Here is an 18517-nt window from a genome sequence, read left to right as displayed (position 1 = left end):
AGATGACTTTTTTTAACCTAAGCCTCAGTTTCCTTGATTATAACCTGGGGATTACAACACCTACTGAACAGTTCTATTGTGAGCAGGAAGCTAAATAATTCATGGAAATTGTTTAGCACGGTGCCTAACAAAAAGTGGTTGATAAACATTAGTTATTGTGATTTTCTCCTGTCAAAACAAAAAAGCAAGCGTAGGTTTAAAGTAATGTTATAAATTTGACACAAAACCCTCAGAAAATGTTCTCATTTTTGTTAAAATGCTTGTCTTTGCCCCTATATGTAGAGGAACTTCATCTAGTTCACACTCTCCTAAGGTTCATCTTTTCAAACATATTTTTAAGGCTTTGATTCACAATAGAACACAAGAATATTGTAGCTGAATATTAGAAAAGTCTTAGGTTCCTTCTAGGGGACTTTTACATTTAAGTTTTAACCTCCGTTATATTTAGCTGACTTGTCTACAAGTTGCTTTTTAATAAAACTAAGGTTTTTATACAATGTACTGCTGAAGAAATAAGGTATGATTCAATTTAATATATGCCATAACGTGTGGGCATTGTAAATGGAGAGATGATAAAGGGTTAGCAGTGGTGGTATAAGTACAGATGTCTTTTAGTTACTTAATTTTGATTAGAAGTATTTTCTATTTTTTCCCTATAATCAGTATATATAAAAATGGGGGAAATATTTTGAATTTTAAGACATAGAGTGATCAGGAATGTCAAAATGTAAAATTTTTATAATAGGATGAGATCATGCTTGGAGTGTATTTGTTTACATTTTCCAGCCAATTGGGTTTAGTGGATAGAAATCACAGCCTGCAGCCTTGGGAAAAAGTTGTGATCACATTTCAGAATATGCGTTCATTTATTCATCAAACACATATCCCCAAGATATACCACATGCTTTGTTATATATTAGGAGTAAAATGATAAGTTAGATAGAACTTGATTCTGGTGGCAGAGCCTTTTGCCCTTTCTAGAAAAGAACAAAGGCTAAATTTCCCTAAGTCAGAAGTTGTCAGGTTTGGAGGCACATTGGAATCATCTGAGGAGGCTTTAACATCACTAATGCCCAGACCCCACCTGCAGAGACTCTAGTTTGATTTAAAAGTGACTCAGGTGACTCTAATATGAAGCCACAGCATGAGGAATGGGTATTGAAACTGACAGTTGAGGGATATGAGGAGGAACATGCAGGGATGGAGGGAAGAAAGAGCCTGGGTGGAGGCTGGTCAGTGATGGCAGAAGATGAGGGATGCAGAGGGCAGGGGAAAGAGTGATGCCCAGTGATACCCTAAGAAACTACTGTGCACCTGCTTACAGGTATGCCCTGTGTAAATGTGGTTTTTAAATGTTTTGCTAAAAAGGACCTGGCCCCTTTAATAAAGGATAAATCTGTGCCAGCCACCCTGAGACAGGTGGGGAAAACTGCTAGAAGCCTGTGACAGAGCTCAGTAAAAACAAAATTTCATGTGCATACAAATAATTTATTATAAACCCCAGCTCCAGTGGAGAAAAGGCTGTCAAACCTCAAGTCAAATGGCTTTTGGAGTGGGTCAGGGTAGAAAAGGCCAAGAGTCAGAAACATCAAAACCCTGGGGCAGAGAAGGTCTCTGAGACAAGTCTCAGCAGTCATCAACAATAAAGCAAAGAACATCCAGGGAGACTGGCAAACAGATTTATAGAGGCTTGGCAGTAGTCCTAAGGCCACAAAAGCAGACTGTGGGTGTCAGCAAGATCTAGCAGCAGGTAGCCGGCCCAAGCTGGGCTGGATATTTGGGGCTTGAACTACAGACTCCAGAGGAATGAAAGGGTAAAAGAAAGGGTGATTATCTCAGCTCAGGGCTTGCATCAGAGGCTGGAATGTGAAGGTGAGTGTGGAGAAGAGACAAACAGAGACACAGTTCTTAAAACTAAGATGTAAAGAAGGACGTGATCACAGAAGTAAGTCAACGGCCTATTTGCGAGTGGACTAAAAGTCAGACTATGGTCAACGGCTATGTATGTGTCAACTTTAAGAATGACTTGCTGCCCTTCATGGATGCAGAGTTCAGGGCCCCCAGCCAGGTTCAGTTGGCGGCAGCTGCAGTTAAGTGGCTCCAGCTGCAGAACCTCCAGGGCCTCACGGGTGAGCCCCGCAGGCCGTAACAAGGCAGAGTAGAAATAGATCCAAGGAGAAGGGAGCAATCAGAGCGTCCCTTTTCTGGGGCCTAAGGCTAGAAGAGCCCCTCTCTCCGTCCCGCTGCACACCAGAGAAAGGTGAGTTCTCCCTGGCTCTTGTGGGCCCCTGAGCCGTTTGTTTCTGTGCTGAACTTGGGTGTCAGAAATGCTGAAAGGGGGTAAACCAGGAATGTTGGGAAGGCAGTTAGCGTGGGGCAAGAATGCCTGCAACACAGGAGAGGGCTACCAGGGAGGACTTTACACATTCTGTGATGATGGGACTGAAGGTGAGAAGAAAAGAGGTATGTTTGTTCATTTGTTTGGGGAGAGAAGAATCACTTTTTTAGGAGAATGAAAGGCAAGGAAGTTACATTAAGATTATCGTAGGAATGCACGTTGTCAATGTTAAGTGATTTTAAACTAAACTTCTTGGTACATAGTATATGGCTGAATTTCAGTTATATAACATTGGAAAAGAGGTTTGTCTGAATGTAGAACAATGAAAAATAGAATTAGATTAAGCAGTTACAAATAAGAGCTGGCGTTTAGGAAGTTTTGCATTACTATCAATGTATTTCTTTCTATAAAGCCCTTAAAAGTGTGCCTCTGAGTGCCTGCTGCTGCTACTGCTACAACTACTCTACTTAAAAACATAAACGTTTCATAGCTGGAATAATGGTTATGAGCCAAAGTGATGGAAGAAAAATCATCACTTTGGCACTTACAACATAAATGACTTTTGGACAAGTCACTTAATTTCTGTGCCTTATTTCCATCAGCTGTAACATGGAGATAACAATACTACCATAGGGTCGTAGTGAAGATTAGGTGAGTTTATATTCATAAAATGCTTACAGCAGTGCCTGATACATAGCAGGTACAATATAACAAGAGTTTGCTATTATTATAAGTCTAATTAAATAACATTAAAAATTTAAAGTCTCCCTGTAAATCAGTAGTTCCCAAACTTAGCTACATGTTGGAATCTCCTGGGGCACTTTAAGATGTATGACACCTGGATTCCACTCCGAGTTATTAATGTAACTGATTTGTTTGCAGCCTGGGCCTCAGAGAGTGTGGAAGCTCCCGTGAGGATTATAATGGATAATCAAGTTTGAGAATCATTAATGTAAACAATGACTCCCTTGCTTTAAGTAATAACAATTTCATTTAATTAAATAGGTCATTTTCTAATAAAAGAGTCTAATACGGTTAATCAAGCTGCAGATATAAAACCAACTGAAAAGAATCAGCTTTGCGACCCAATTTGGGAGGTACTTGCATTGAGTTCATTATACCTGTTTTATGAATTCTAGTACTATGAGAAACACCATAAAAACCGTGAAAAACAGTAAATAATTGCCAAATCAGTAGAGCAAGGTATCATTTGAGCAGATGCTTTATCCAGGGAGCCACAAGGGGGAAAGGCCCCTGTCCTCAGGATGGTGTATGCACTCATGCAAAGACTACACCTTTATTATTCCTGTGGATTTATGATGAGGGTAACGCACAATTGCTGATGTTCCCAGGATAGTGTAGCCCACATGCTGCTGGTTTAAGCAGAGATTTTTCCCCCAGGGCCACTTCTGGGGGCACTTCTACAAAAATAGTAATTGATGCTACATGTTCCAGGAGATGCCAGAGTATCATAGAATGGGAAATCAGTTTTTGTTTCAGAGTCTGAGTAGCAAATAGTTCTTCTGGCCGAAGGGAGATTAAAGTGTTTGTGTTGCTTGTTAGCGAGGCAGAATCCGATCATTGCAGAGAGACTGCAGCCACAATATCCACAAAATCACTGCAGACACGGGGGTGTTCAGATTAGAGAGTTAAGGAGCTGCAAAATTCCTGAGGTGGTAAACAAGGCAGGCAGCCAGAATTTTGTGCAGTATTTTGGAAGAAAGCAACATTTTCTGAAGAAATTGATTGCATGCTGCTTAAAGACCAAATTGGGAACAATAACAAAGACATTGAAGTTCTCTGTGATTTGTGTTGGGAACTCTGAAGTGCATAGGATGTAAGGGAAGAGTCCTTTAGCTGCATTGATCAAAGGCAAAGACCAGTTTTTGAGTGAGGAGACAGAGGCCATCCACACACAATATAACCTTCTTGTATAGCCCATGTGTGCTTAACTGTGTATCATTCCCATCACAGAATAAATTTACGTAAATAAGTAAATCTTCATCAAGCCTCAAATGAGGAATTCCTTTCTGGCTTTGTTATGTGTAGGTATGTTCCTGGATCAGGTGTCTATCTGATAATTGAAGTTCCAACTCTGGCATTCAGACAGGGAGAAAATAAGATAGGCCAGTACTTCTTTCAGAAACATGTTTTGCCGGGTTTATCTCTATCTGAATGAGGACTGTGTTGTAATACCCACTTAGAGGGTATCAGGATGACAGGATGCAATTTAAGAATCTGAGGGCATCATTTTTTGGTTGCTCTCATATCAGGAAATGGGACGTAAATAAACTTCCTGGGATGTCAAGGATATCAAAGAGCACATGAGATTCATCCATTTGTCCTCACATCTCTGTCCAGTGTTTGGTTTGTTTGTCTGATATTTATGTTTATCGTTCAGCTTTTTTACAGTCTGGAGAAGAGACATGAAATTGCAGAAAGCTATTCTCAGATTGTCTGAGGTTGGCAATGCTCAAGGCAGAGACAGCTCTTTCAATTATGGGTCTTGGCCAGTGTTGGCCACCAGGAAAATTGGCCACTCAGTCCTAAGGGACCAGTATTTCTTTCTTCTTTTTTTCTTTCTTTTAAATTTTTATTTGCATTCATTTGTGTGTATGTGTGTGTGTGTGGCATTTATTCCCAGCCATAAGTTTTTGTTTCTTCAGTTTCTTCTGGGATATCTTTTCCTTCTGTGCAACCTCCTCTTCTGGTTTAGGAACAATTTTGTTCTTTCTCAGTAAGGATCAACTCAGTGTGGCAGGGAGAGCTCATGTATGGGTTGATCTCACCATGAGCTCTGTAAGTCCTGTGCTGCATCTTGGGGGCTTTGTTCACCTGGGTGTGCTCAATGACCAGAGAATATACATCTAAGCCCTGAAGTTCAGCGTTACTCTCTGCATTTTTGAGCATGTGCAGTAAAAATGCAGCACTCTTTTTGGGCCACAAACCCTGCATCCAGCCCCACTGTTTGGCCTGGGCACACCTACCAACTCCACCATTGTAACTAAGGAGTGGCACACACTGCTTCTGTAAATCGATGTCCTTTAGATACTTGGTAGCTTTTCGGATATGCATACCCTTAATGGCCTGGGCAGTTTCACAAGTGTTCTTAGAGTGAACGTGAAGATTTGAACCTCTTGACTTGTATGATTTTGTGGGATTTTCTGGGTCAAGTGAATAGCAAACCATTTTTAGAGGTCACATCAGGCGCTTACCAGAAAAGCAGGGGCCAGTTTTCTATATCACGTGGAAGCTGAAGCCCAAATTCACCGTTCTGCAGCATAGCTTCAAAGGAGCTACCCAGTGACATCCTGCCCCCAAAGTGCTCTGGCTAACTGGTTACAAGCCTTATCTTTGGGTCAATGACTCTCTCAGCTGGTTTAGTGGCAAAACACTGTTGATCCTCGGTCATTTTCTACTTGATATCATCATGGTAGAAGAATGACTAACCAGCTCCTCTGGCCATACTTGTCCAGAGAGGTAAAAAAGAAATGTATGACAGCACCATGCATTCTGAATGGCATAAACAGCTGACACCCTCCCACCTGGGATTTTAAGTTTTCAGCCTTTTTAATGTGTGCAAGTGTCATAAGAATTTGACACATATCCGAGGATTTCTAGGGATATTTCCAGAAAAGCATTTAGCCTAGAGCCCTATTCCTCCTCTCTCTCCCTCTGCTATTCTCTTTACAGCTATACTTGCAGGGTAGATTTGTGTTAAAATACTTAAAAATGAAGATTATATTAATACAGCTCAAAATTTACCTTATTTTGTTAAAAAAAAAAAAACACAGATGAATTATTGAGTTTGAGCTGAGTGAATGCTTGGGGTAGCTTTCAAGGCAACAATGCCAATCAGCCTACAGACTTTCTCCCAAAGTGAACTGAAAGTTTGTGGAATATGGCCTATTGGAGGCTGTGCTACTTAGATTGCCTAACCCATCCCATTAAATATTATTTTCTAGACCCCAAGTTTCCCTTTTAGCTCATTATCCATCATCTGTTTTCTTGCCCGTGGTAATAATTATTGGGCTCCTGCACCACTGGAGGTACAGCAGAAACATGCAACCCATTCTTTTTTGTATTATGCTCTTAACCCTGTTTCTAAGTCCCAAGCAAACCGTTATCATCCTAAATTTACACATTCCTAGTCTTCCTTAGAGAATGGTATGCATTTCCATTACTAAGATAATATAGTGGGAAAATATTTGCAATAGAACATATTTTTTCTCTTTATTTTTTATTTTTCTATAATTTTTAAAGTTTACACTCCATTTACAGTTACTACAAAATAGACTATGTTCCCCATGTTGTATGATATATCTTTGTAGCCTATCTTACACCAAATAGTTTAAACCTCCCACTCCTTCACTCTTATTTTGCCCCTCCCCCTGTTCTTCCCATTGGTAACCACTAGTTTGCTCTCTCTATCTGTGTCTGCTTTTTTTGGTGCTGGTTGTACTCACTAGTTTGTTGTATTTTTTAGATTCCACATATAAACAATATCATACAGTAGTTGTCTTTTCTGTTTTCACTTAGTATAATACCCTCCGGGTTTATCCATTTTGTTGCAAATGTCAAGATTTCATTCTTTTTTATGGATCAATAGTATTCCATTGTGTGATATATATATCTATACCACATATACAGCACATATACACCACATCCTCTTTATCCTTTCATCTGATGATGGACACTTCGGTTGCTTCCACATTTTAGCAATTTGTAAATAATGCTGTTATGAACATTGGAGTGCATGCATATTTTTGAACTAGTATTTTCACTTTTTTGGACATATATACACAGGGGTAGAATTGCTGGGTCATATGATAGTTCTATTTTTAGTTTTTGTTTTCCACAGTGGCTGCACCAATTTACATTCCCACCAACAATGTACGAGGGTTCTCTTTTCTCCACATCCTCACCAATGTTTGTTATTTGTGTTCTTTCTGATGAGAACCATTTTGACAGGTGTGAGGTGATATCTCATTGTGGTTCTGATTTGCATTTCCCTGATGATTAATGGTATTGAGCACTTTTTCATATGCCTGTTGACCATCTGCATGTCCTCTTTGGAAAAATGTCTATTCAGTTTTCTGCCCATGTTTTAATCAGGTTGTTTGTTTCTTATTTATTTATTATTTATTTTTGGCTATGTTGGGTCTTCATTGCTGTGTGTGGGCTTTCTCTACTTGCGGCAAGCGGGGGCTACTATTCATTGCGGTGAGTGGGCTTCTCATTGTGGTGGCTTCTCTTGTTGCGGAGCTCAAACTCTAGGTGCATGGGCTACAGTAGTTGTGGCATGTGGGCTCAATAGTTGTGGTTTATGGGCTCTAGAGCAGAGGCTCAGTAGTTGTGGCACATGGGCTTAGCTGCTCCGTGGTATATGGTATCTTGATGGACCAGGGCTCAGACCCATGTCCCCTGCATTGGCAGGCAGATTCTTCACCACTGTGCCACCAGGGAAGTCCTGGGTTGTTTTTCTTTCATGTTGAGTTGTATGAGCTGTTTATATATTTTGAATATTAACCCCTTCTCAGCCGCATTGGTAATATCATTGGCAAATATTTTCTCCCATTCAGTATATTGCCTTTTCATTTTATTGATGGTTTTTTGCTGTGCAACACTTTTAAGTTTAATTAGGTCCCTTTTGTTTATTTTTGCTTTTATTTCCTTTGCTTTAGGAAGCAGATCCAAAAAATATTGCTACAGTTTATGTCAGTGTACTGCCTATGTTTTTCCCTAGGAGTTATATGGTTTCTGGTTTTACATTTAGGTCTTTCACCCATGTTGAGTTTATTTATTTTTATATGTGGTGTTAGAGAATGTTTTTAATTTAGTTGATTTATATGTACCTATCCAGTTTTCTTAGCACTGCTTATTGTAGTGACTATCTTTTCTTCACTATATATTCTTGCCTCCTTTGTCATAAATTAATTGACCATAAGTGCATGAGTTTATTTTTGGTCTCTCCTGTTCCATCGATCTATGTGTCTGTTTTTGTGCCAGTACCATACTGTTTTGATTACTATGATTTTGTAGTATAGCCTGAAGTCATGGAACATGATTCCTTCAGCTCTACTCTGCTTTCTTAAGATTGTTTTGGCTATTTGGTGTCTTTTGTGTTTCCATATAAATTTTAAAATTATTTGTCCTAGTTCTGTGAAATTTGCCATTGATATTTTGATAGGGATTGCATTCAATCTTTAGATTGCCTTGTGTAGTATGGTCCTTTTAACAATATTAATTCTTCCAATCCAAGAACATGGTATATTTTTCCATCTGTTTGTGTAATCTTCAATTTCTTTTATCAGTGTCATAATTTTCTGAGCAGAGGTCTTTTGCCTCCTTAGGTAGGCTTATTTCTAGGTATTTTATTTGGTGCTATGATAAATGAGACTGTGCCTTTAATTTCTCTTTCTGAGAGTTCATTGTTACTATGTAGAAATGCAGCAGATTACTGTATATTAATTTTGTATCCTGCAACTTTACTGAATTAATTGATGAGCTCCAGCAGGATTCTGGTAGCATCTTTAGGATTTTCTATGTATAGTATAATGTGATCTGCAAACAGTAACAGCTTTACTTCTCCTTTCCAATTTGGATTTGTTTTATTTCTTGTCCCATTGCTGTGGCTTTCAATACTATGTTGAATAAAAGTGGTAAGAGTGGACATTCTTGCCTTACCTTGATCTTAGAAGAAATGATTTTACCTTTTTTGCCATTGAGTATCATGTTAGCTATGGATTTGTCATATATGGCCTTTATTATTATGTTGAAGTAGGTTCCCTCTATGCCCACTCTCTGGAGAGTTTTTATTATAAATGGATGTAGACTTTTGTCAAAAGAGTTTTCTGAACCTATTGAAATGATCATGTGGTTTTCATTCTTCATTTTGTTAATGTGTATCACATTTATTTGCGGATAGAGAAAAATCTTTGCATCCCTATAAATTCCACTTGATCATGGTGAATGATCCTTGTAATGTATTGTTGGATTCAACTTGCTAATTTTTTGTTGAGGATGTTCTTCAGTGATATTGGCCTGTAATTTGCTTTTTTTTCTGATATCTTTGTCTGGTTTTTGTATCAGGGTGATGCTGGCTTCACAGAATGAGTTTGGAAGTGTTCCTTCCTCTGCAATTTTTTGGAATAGTTTGAGAAGGATAGGTATTTAGTAGAATTCACCTGTGAAATCATCTGGTCCTAGACTTTTGTTTGTTGGGGGTTTTTAAGTTACTGATTCAATTTTATTACTCATTATTTGTTCATATTTTCTATTTTTTCCTGGTTAAGTTTTGGGAAATTTTACCTTTCTAAGAATTTGTCCATTTTCCCAAGGTTGTGTCTTAACTTTTGTGTTTCTGTGGTGTCAGTTGTAACTTCTTTTTTATTTCTAACTTTATTGATTTGGGCCCTCTCCCTTTTTAACTTGATAGTCTGGCTAAAGGTTTATCAATTTTACCTTTTCAAAGAACCAACTTTTAGTTTCAATGATCTTTTCTATTGTTTTAACCATCTCTATTTCATTTACTTCTGCTCTGATCTTCATGATTTCTTTCCTTCTGTTAACTTTGGGTTTTGTTTGTTCTTTCTCTAGTTCCTTTAGGTGTAAGATTAGGTTATTTGAGATTTTTAATTGCTTTCTGAGGAAGCCTTTTACTGCTGTAAACTTCCCTCTTAGAGCTGCTTTTGCTGCATCCCATAGGTTTTGGATCTTTGTGTTTTCATTTTCTTTTTTCTCTAGGTATTTTTTTAATTTCCTCTTTGATTTCTTCAGTGATCCATTGGTTGCTTAGTAGCATATTGTTTAGCCTCCACAGGTTTGTGTTTTTTGCAGCCTTTCCCTTGTAATTGATTTCCATACTCATAGCATTGTGGTCAGAAAAGATGTTTGATATGATTTCAATCTTAAATTTATTGAGACTTGTTTTGGGACCCTATCATGTGATCTATTTGGGAAAATGTTCTGTGTGCAGTTGAATAGAATGTGTATCTGCTGATTTCAGATGCCATGTTCTATATACATCTATTAAGTAGATCTAGTCTAATGTGTCAGTTAAGGCCAGGGTGTCCTTGTTGACTTTCTGTCTGGATGATCTTCCATTGACGTAAGTGGGGTGTTGAAATCCCCCACCATTATTGTGTTACTGTTGATTTCTCCCTTTATGTTCATTTATATTTGCTTTATGTATTTAGGTGCTCCTATGTTGGGTGCATATATATTTAAAATTATTACATCTTCTTGGATTGATCCCTTGATCATTACACAGCATCCTTCGTCTGTCTTTTGATTACAGCATTTAGTCCATTTACCTTTAAGGTAATCACTCATATGTATGTTCTTACTGCCATTTTGTTAATTGTTTTGCAGTTGTTTTATAGGTCTTTTTCCCTTTTGTTTTCTTCTCTTGTGATTTAATGACTGTCTTTAGTGTTATGTTTGGATTCCTTTTCCTTTTCTGTATGTATCTATTATAAATTTTAATTTGGTTGCTATGAGGTTTTCACATAGCATTCTGTATATATGTGATTATTTTAAGTTGCTGATCGCTTAATTTCAAATGCATTTTAATAACACTGCATTTGTGCTCTCCATCTCTCACAATGACTGTTTTTGATGTCATATTTTACATCTAATTGCTTTATTTATCCCTTAACTTCTTATTGTGGATATGGATGGTTTTATTACCTTTGTCTTTTAACCTTCCTTCTAGCTTTGTGCATAGATGACCTCCTAACCTTATGTTTGCCTCTACTGATGTGTTTTTCCTTTTGCAATTTTAATTGTGACCTTTGATTGTGAGAATTTTAATTGTGCAGCTCTAGTTGTGACCTTTTCTGCTTAGAGAAGTTCCTTTGACATTTCTTGTAAAGCTGGTTTGGTGGTGCTGAACTCTTTATCTTTTGGTTGTCTGTAAAGCTTTTGATCTCTCCATCAAATCTGAATGAGAGACTTGCTGGGTAGAGTTTCTTGGTTGTAGGTGTTTTTGTTTTTTTTTTTCCCTTTCATCATTTTAAGTATGTTGTGTCATTCCCTTCTGGCCTGCAAAGTTTCTGTTGAAAAGTCAGCTGATAGCCTTTTGGGAGTTCCCTTGTGTGTTAATTGTTGCTTTTCCCTTGTTGCTTTTAATATTGTCTCTTTATCTTTAATTTTTGCCATTTTTATTACTACATGTCTTGATGTGTTCCTCTTTGGGTTGATACTGTATGGAACTCTCTGCACTTCCTAGATTAGAAGTTTAGGGAAGTTTTCAACTATTATGTCTTCAAATATATTCCCAGTCCCATTTCCCTCTCTCTTTCTCCTCTGGGACCCCTAAAATGCAAATATTAGTGTTCTTGATGTTTTCCCAGAGGTCTCTTAAAGTGTCCACATTTTAAAAAATTCTATTTTCTTTTTTCTTTTCGGAATCAGTGATTTCCACTACTCTCTCTTCCAGCTTGGTAATCCATTCCTTTGTATCACTTAGTCTTCTTTTGATTTCTTCTCATTGTACTTTTTATTTCATTTATTGTATTCTTCATCTCTGGTTGGTTGTTCTTTATATTTTCTAACTCTTTGTTAAAAACTTCTAATTTCTTACTCTGTGCATCCATTCTTCTCCCTAGTGCTTTGATCATCTGTATGATCACTACCATAAACTCTTTCTTGGGTAGATTGCCTATATCCACTTCACTTAGTTATTCTTCAGATTTTACCTTGTTTCTCCATCTAGAACATGTTCTTCTGTTGCTTCATTTTGCCTAAGTTGCTGCTTGTATTTTTATGATTCTGGCAGGTTATTTACATTCCCCAGCCTTGGAGATGTGGACTTTTGCAGCACACTCTCCTCTCACCACCCAAGATGTATGTTCCAGGGGTTCCCCCATGAGTGCTGCATGGGTCCTTCTGTTGTAAGCTGACTGTGTGGCAGTCTTATAAGCTTGGCCCCCAGACTGGTTGGTTACCAGGCCCTGCCTTGTGTGGAGGCTACCAGCTGCTGGTTAACAGGGTTGGGTCACAAGGTGGCTTGCTGCAGAACCCAGGGACCCCTGGGGCACCAGATGGTGCCTGCCAACTGGTGGGTGAATCAGGGTCCTGGGCTCTCTGGTGGGCAGGGCCATGTCTAGAGGTGGCTGTTGGCTCAGGGAGTCTTAAGGCAACCTGTCTGCTGATGGCTGGGTCTGTGTCCCTGCTCAGTTAGTTGCCTAGCCAGAGGTGTTGCAACACTGGTACCTACAGATTGTTGGGCCAGGGCAAGGCTGGGTCCCGGAGCTAATAAGCTAGAGGGAGGATTCCACAATGGTGCCCACTAGCACCAGTGTCAGTGTGGTGGATACACCTCATAAGAAGGCTGATGTCAGTATCAGTGTTCCAGGGTGAGTTGCAGTTGCCTCCTGTCTCTCCAGGAGACTCTCAAAGACCAGCAGGTAGGCCTGACTTATGTTCCCTTCAAATTATTGCTTTTGTCCTGAGTCCTGGAGCATGTGAGCTTTTGTGTATGACCTTTAAGAGTGAAATCTCTATTTCCCCAGTTCTCTGTGACTCCCAGAGTTAAGCCACATTGGCCTTCAAAGCCAAGTGCTCGGGGGGCTCCTCTTCCCAGTACAGGACCCCTGGGTTAGGGAGGCCTTTGTAGGGCTCAATCCCTACTCTCATGGGAGAACTTCTGCAATTTAATTATTCTCTAGTTTGTGGGTCATCCACTCAGGGGTTATGGGATTTGATTATATCATGACTCTATTTCTCCTACCTGTCTCATTGTAGTTCCTTCTTTGTCTTTAGTTGTAGAAGACCTTTTCTGGTAGGTTCCATTCTTTTCCATCAATGGTTTTTCTGCAAATAGTTGTGATTTTGATGTGCTCATGAGAGGAGGTGAGCTCAGGGTCTATTAACTCTGACATATTGGCAGGTCTTCCCTGGATATACTTGTGTTTTTGTTGCTGTTGTTTTGGGGGGGTTGTTTGGTTTTGTTTGTTAGTTTTGGTTGCACCATGTGGCTTGTGGGATCTTAGTTCCCTGACCAGGGATCAAACCCATGTCCCCTGAAGTGGAAGCACAGAGTCCTAACCACTGGACTACCAGGAAATTCCCCATATATACTCGTTTTCAAAGTTGATTTTGTTCTCACGAAATACAAAGTTAATTTGAGAATTTTAAAATTCTTTTCTGAGAGTTATAGCTGTACCATATTTTTGTTTAAATTTTAAATTACTACTTTAAAAATTGTAGTTATAAATCTAATTTGTTTAGATATAAAACTTAGCAATTACTGCTTAGAAGTGGCAATGAGAAAACAAGGAAATCTTTTACTTTGAGATTTATATAAATTTTGAATATTTTTATTACAAACAATTATAAATCTCATGTATTAAAAAAAATCTCGTGTATTCAATTAAAAAATATTTACTCCACCATTCTTCAAGCTGCCAAATAAGCAGATAGGTCCAGCAGACTGAATCAGTTATTTGTCCCCCAAACCCCAATCTTACTCAGCAGAGGAAGTGGAGCTGTTTGGGTTTGGCGAAGCAGACAAGCCAAGCCAGGGTCCGTGGTTTTGCCCTCACCAATATGTGTGTCTTTGAATTGTTCTGAGTTCAGGCCAAGGTAATCCCCAAGGTGAACACAATTTATCGGTAAAAAAAAAATTCAAGTTTCTTGATGTCCAATCTGGACAGCCAAGACATGGCCAGATTTAGCTCCTTAAAACAATTTTGTGTGTGTGTATGCATTCATGGACATACACACACCTACAAAACTATCGCACTTTTGACTGCCTTTTAAGAAAAAAATAAAGGAGTAATCAGGCAAGCAGGGGCAAATGAAGGTGTCTGAATTTCTATTATACTGAAATGTATTCCTGCTATTCCGTTATTTTACCAATTTTGTATGTTTTCTTAGTGTCTGGTATCCAATCTTTGGCCCTAGACACCTACACCCAGTAAGAATATTGAGGTCCTTCTGTGGCTGACAATCCCCAGAACTCTGTGTAAGCATTCTGCTTCCTCTCTCAGTTTTCCCTTCCTTTATCTTCCATTTCTAGGTACCCACCTAAAACTCTGGTCCTTCATAATTACTCTTACTAGCTGTCTATTGTCCTGAGCTGTATAATCACCTGGGCTGATTCTATCAATACTAACTAGCATTGAATTCTTAGAGTGGGAAAAAAAAGGATCAGGCCCTGTGACCTAAACAGAATCTGATCTCCAACCTCCTCCTAAAAAAATCTCCCTGCAGGCAAAGGAGGTACCAGATGTGTTAGATTAAACTTATTTATATTCAGCTGCTGTCTAAAATGGTTTATGGTTGAAATTTATTCTGAACACACGGTACATTTTTTTTCTAATTTGGGAAGATAATTTTGAGTAACTTCATAAGCAAGAGGAGAATAAAGACTACATAGAAACTGGAGCGTTTTCAAACATTTCACATGTCTTCTACATGGCTAATCAGCCTCAGAGAGCCTACTTCTATTGGTCTTGAAGGGTGCCTGAAAGAATCAAAAAGACTTAGAGTTTACTTGCGAATAAACAGAGTAATACTTCTTTACCCAGCAAGAATTGCCACCTTGGGGGAAGAGGCAGAGTTCTGAGACTTTGGTCCAGCCAAACAGAAACATTCAGGTCTACCTATTTTCATGTCTTTATCCTGCCCACTCCTTTGCAGTTCCACCCACAGATACTTTCTTTTTAACTGGATTTTAGAGTGCACCCGTGGTAAGTTCTTTGGAGCACCATTTCCAATTTCCTTTTATGATCCATCTGGACTTTAAGTTCCTTTAGTAGAAAATTCCTATAGTCTTATTATCAAGATAGGAAAAACGATCTGTCAGAGTCAGCCAGTCTGCTTGGCAATGAATACTACCAATAAACAATGTATACAACTACTTGCATGTTTTGGTGAATAAGACATGTATTTCCTCTATCAGAAAAGCCAAGTTGCTCTTATGAGAAACAAAACTTCAGGCCATAAAATTTACATCTACTTTGACTTTCAAGTTGTAGCCACCAGATCATGGTGGTGGAATGGGAAGATCCTAAGCTTACTGTCTCACACAGACACACCAAAACTACAACTACATATAGAACAACTGTTTCTGAGAACAATCTGAAGACTAGGCGGACAGATATTCTACAACTAAGGATAAATAAAAAAAGGTCACTGCAAGATGGATAGGAGATTACAATAGCCAGGACATGGAAGCAACCTAAATGTCCATTAACAGATGAATGGATACAGAAGTGGTGGCATGTATATACAATGGAATATTACTCAGCCATAGAAAGGAACAAAACTGTGTTATTTGTAGTGAGGTGGATGAACCTAGAGTCTGTCATACAGAATGGAGTAAGTCAGAAAGAGAAAAACAATGTTTATGCTAATGCATATATACGGAATCTAAAAAAACAGTACTAATGAACCTAGTGGCAGCACAGGAATAAAGACGCAGAAGTAGAGAACAGACTTGAGGACACAGGAAGAAGGGGAAACTGGGACGAAGTGAGAGAGTAGCATTGACATATAAACTATCAAATGTAGAATAGATAGCTAGTGGGAAGCTGCTGCATAGCACAGGGAGATCAACTCGATGCTTTGTGATGATATAGAGTGGTGGGATAGGGAGGGTGGGAAGGAGGCTCAAGAGGGAGGGGATATGTATACATGTAGGTGATTCACTTTGTTGTACAGCAGAAACTAACACAACATTGTAAAGCAATTATACTCCAATAAAGATGTGGAAAAAAATGCTAAAAAAAAAAAAAAAAAAAAAAAAAAGATGGGTAGGAGAGGCAGAGATGCAGTCTAGTCAGAGCCCACACTCCTGGTGCAGAAACCCACAAGCAGGAGGGATACCACAATCATCGAGGGCTCCCTGAGGAGTGAGGTGTCTGAGTCCCACATCAGGCTCCCCCACCTGAGGCCCCTGCATGGGAAAAAAGAGCCCCCAATATGCCTGGCTAGATACTACTTCAAGACCAGGTAGAAAGCTAATGAAGAGAATAAGGCAAAATGAAGAGAATGTTCTCCAAATAAAAGAATAAGACAAAACTTAGAAAAGGAACTAACCAAAAAGGAGATAAGCAACTTACCAGATAAAGAGTTCAGAGTAATAGTAATAAACATGCTCACCAAACTCAGGAGAAGGATGGATCAATGCAGCGAGAACCTCAACAAAGAGATAGAAAATATAAAAAAGAACCAATCAGAACTGAAGAATGTAATGACTGAAATTAATATAATAACACTGGAGGGAACCAACAGCGGATCAGAGGATGCAGACAAATGAATCAGTGATCCAAAACATGGGGTAGTGGAAATCACCCATTCAGAAGAGTAAAAAGGAGAAAAACTAAGGGTAATTTAAGGAGCAACTAAACTACTGGGACAACATCAAGCATCCTAACATTTGCATCATAGGAGTCCCAGAAAGAGAAGACAGAAAAGGACAGAAAACCTGTTTGAAGAAATAATGGTTGCAAACGTCCTGAACCTGGTGAAGGAAACAATCATCCAAGTCCAAAAAGCACAAAGAGTCCCACACCAAGACACATTATAGTTAAAATGTCAAATTTAAACACAAGAGAATATTAAGAGTAGCAAGAGAAAAACAACTAGTTATGTATAAGGGGAAACTCAAGACAAACAGCTGATCTTTCAGCATAAACTTTTCCTTTAATTTTTTTTATTTTATATTGGAGTACAGCTGATTTAAAATGTTGCGTTGCAAGTATACAACAAAGGGATTTAGTTATGCATGTACATATATCTATTCTTTTTCAGATTATTTTCCATATAGGTTATCACAGATTAATGAGTAGAGTTCCCTGTGCTGTACAGTAGGTCTTGTTGATTATCTATTTTATATATAGAAATGTGTATCTTTTAATCCCAAGCTCCTAATTTATCCCTCCCCCCACCTTTCCCCTTTGGTAACCATAAATTTGTTTTTGAAGCCTGTGTGTCTGCTTCTGCTTTGTAAATAAGTTCATTTGTATCATATTCTTAGATTCTACATATAAGTGGTATCATGTGATGTTAGTCTTTCTCTGGCTGACTTAATTCACTTAGTATGATAATCTCCAGGTCAATTCATATTGCTGAAAATGATATTATTTCAATCGTTTTTATGCTGAGTAATATTCCATTGTGTATATGTACCACATCTTCTTTATCTGTTCATCTATCAATGGACATTTAGGTTGTTTCCATGTCTTGACTATTGTAAATAGTGCAGCTATGAACATTGGAATACATATATCTTTTTGAATTATCGTTTTCTCAGGGTATATGCCCAGGAGTGGGATTGCTGGGTCATATGGTAGTTCTGTTTTTAGTTTTTTAAGGAACCTCCATACTGTTTTCCATAGTGGTTGTATCAATTTACATTCTCATCAACAGTTCAAGAGAGTTCCCTTTTCTCCACACCCTCTCCAGCATTTATTGTTTGTCGATTTTTTGATGATGGCCATTCTGACTGGTGCAAGGTGATATCTCATTGTAGTTTTGATTTGCATTTCTCTAGTAATTCGCGATGTTGGGCATCTTGAAAGCTGTGCTTTTGGCCATCTGTATGTCTTCTTTCTTTGGAGAAATGTCTATTATATATCTGCCCATTTTTGGATTGGGTTGTTTGTTTTTGACATTGAGGTACATGAGCTATTTGTATAATTTAGAGATTAATCCCTTGTCAGTCGCACAGTTTGTAAATATTTTCTCACATTCTATAGGTTGTCTTTTCATTTTGTTGCTTTTCCTTTGCTGTACAAAAGCCTTTAAATTTAATTATGCCCCATTTGTTTATTTTTGTTTTTATTTTTATTACTCCAGGAGGTAGATCCAAAAGGATATTGCTGCGATTTATATCAAAGAGTATTCTGCCTATGTTTTCCTTTAAGACTTTTAGAGTATTTGGTCTCACATTTAGGTCTTTAATCCACTTTGAGTTTAATTTTGTATGCTGTTAGAAAATGTTCCAATTTCATTCTCTTACGTGTAGCTTTCCAGTTTTCTCAGCACCATTTATTTATTTTTATTTTTTTAAGTTCTTTATTGGAATATAATTGCTTTACACCATTGTGCCAGTTTTTGCTGTATAACAAAGTGAATTAGCTGTATTTCTACATATATCCCCATATCCCCCTCCACCTGTGACTCCCTCCCACCCTCCCTATCCCAGCCCTCTAAGTCATCACCCAT

General features: G+C 38.4%; 1 pseudogene; it reads right to left on the bottom strand.

Moving 5' to 3' along the window:
* Positions 1-4972: 4972 nt before the first annotated feature.
* Positions 4973-5527, bottom strand: LOC130834476 (60S ribosomal protein L17-like; annotated as a pseudogene).
* Positions 5528-18517: the final 12990 nt, after the last annotated feature.

The sequence above is a fragment of the Hippopotamus amphibius genome, chromosome 13 (assembly GCF_030028045.1).
Source record: "Hippopotamus amphibius kiboko isolate mHipAmp2 chromosome 13, mHipAmp2.hap2, whole genome shotgun sequence".
NCBI classification, from domain to species: Eukaryota; Metazoa; Chordata; class Mammalia; order Artiodactyla; family Hippopotamidae; genus Hippopotamus; species Hippopotamus amphibius.
Note: the sequence above shows the minus strand (reverse complement) of the source record. Positions and strands in the feature narration are given on the sequence as shown.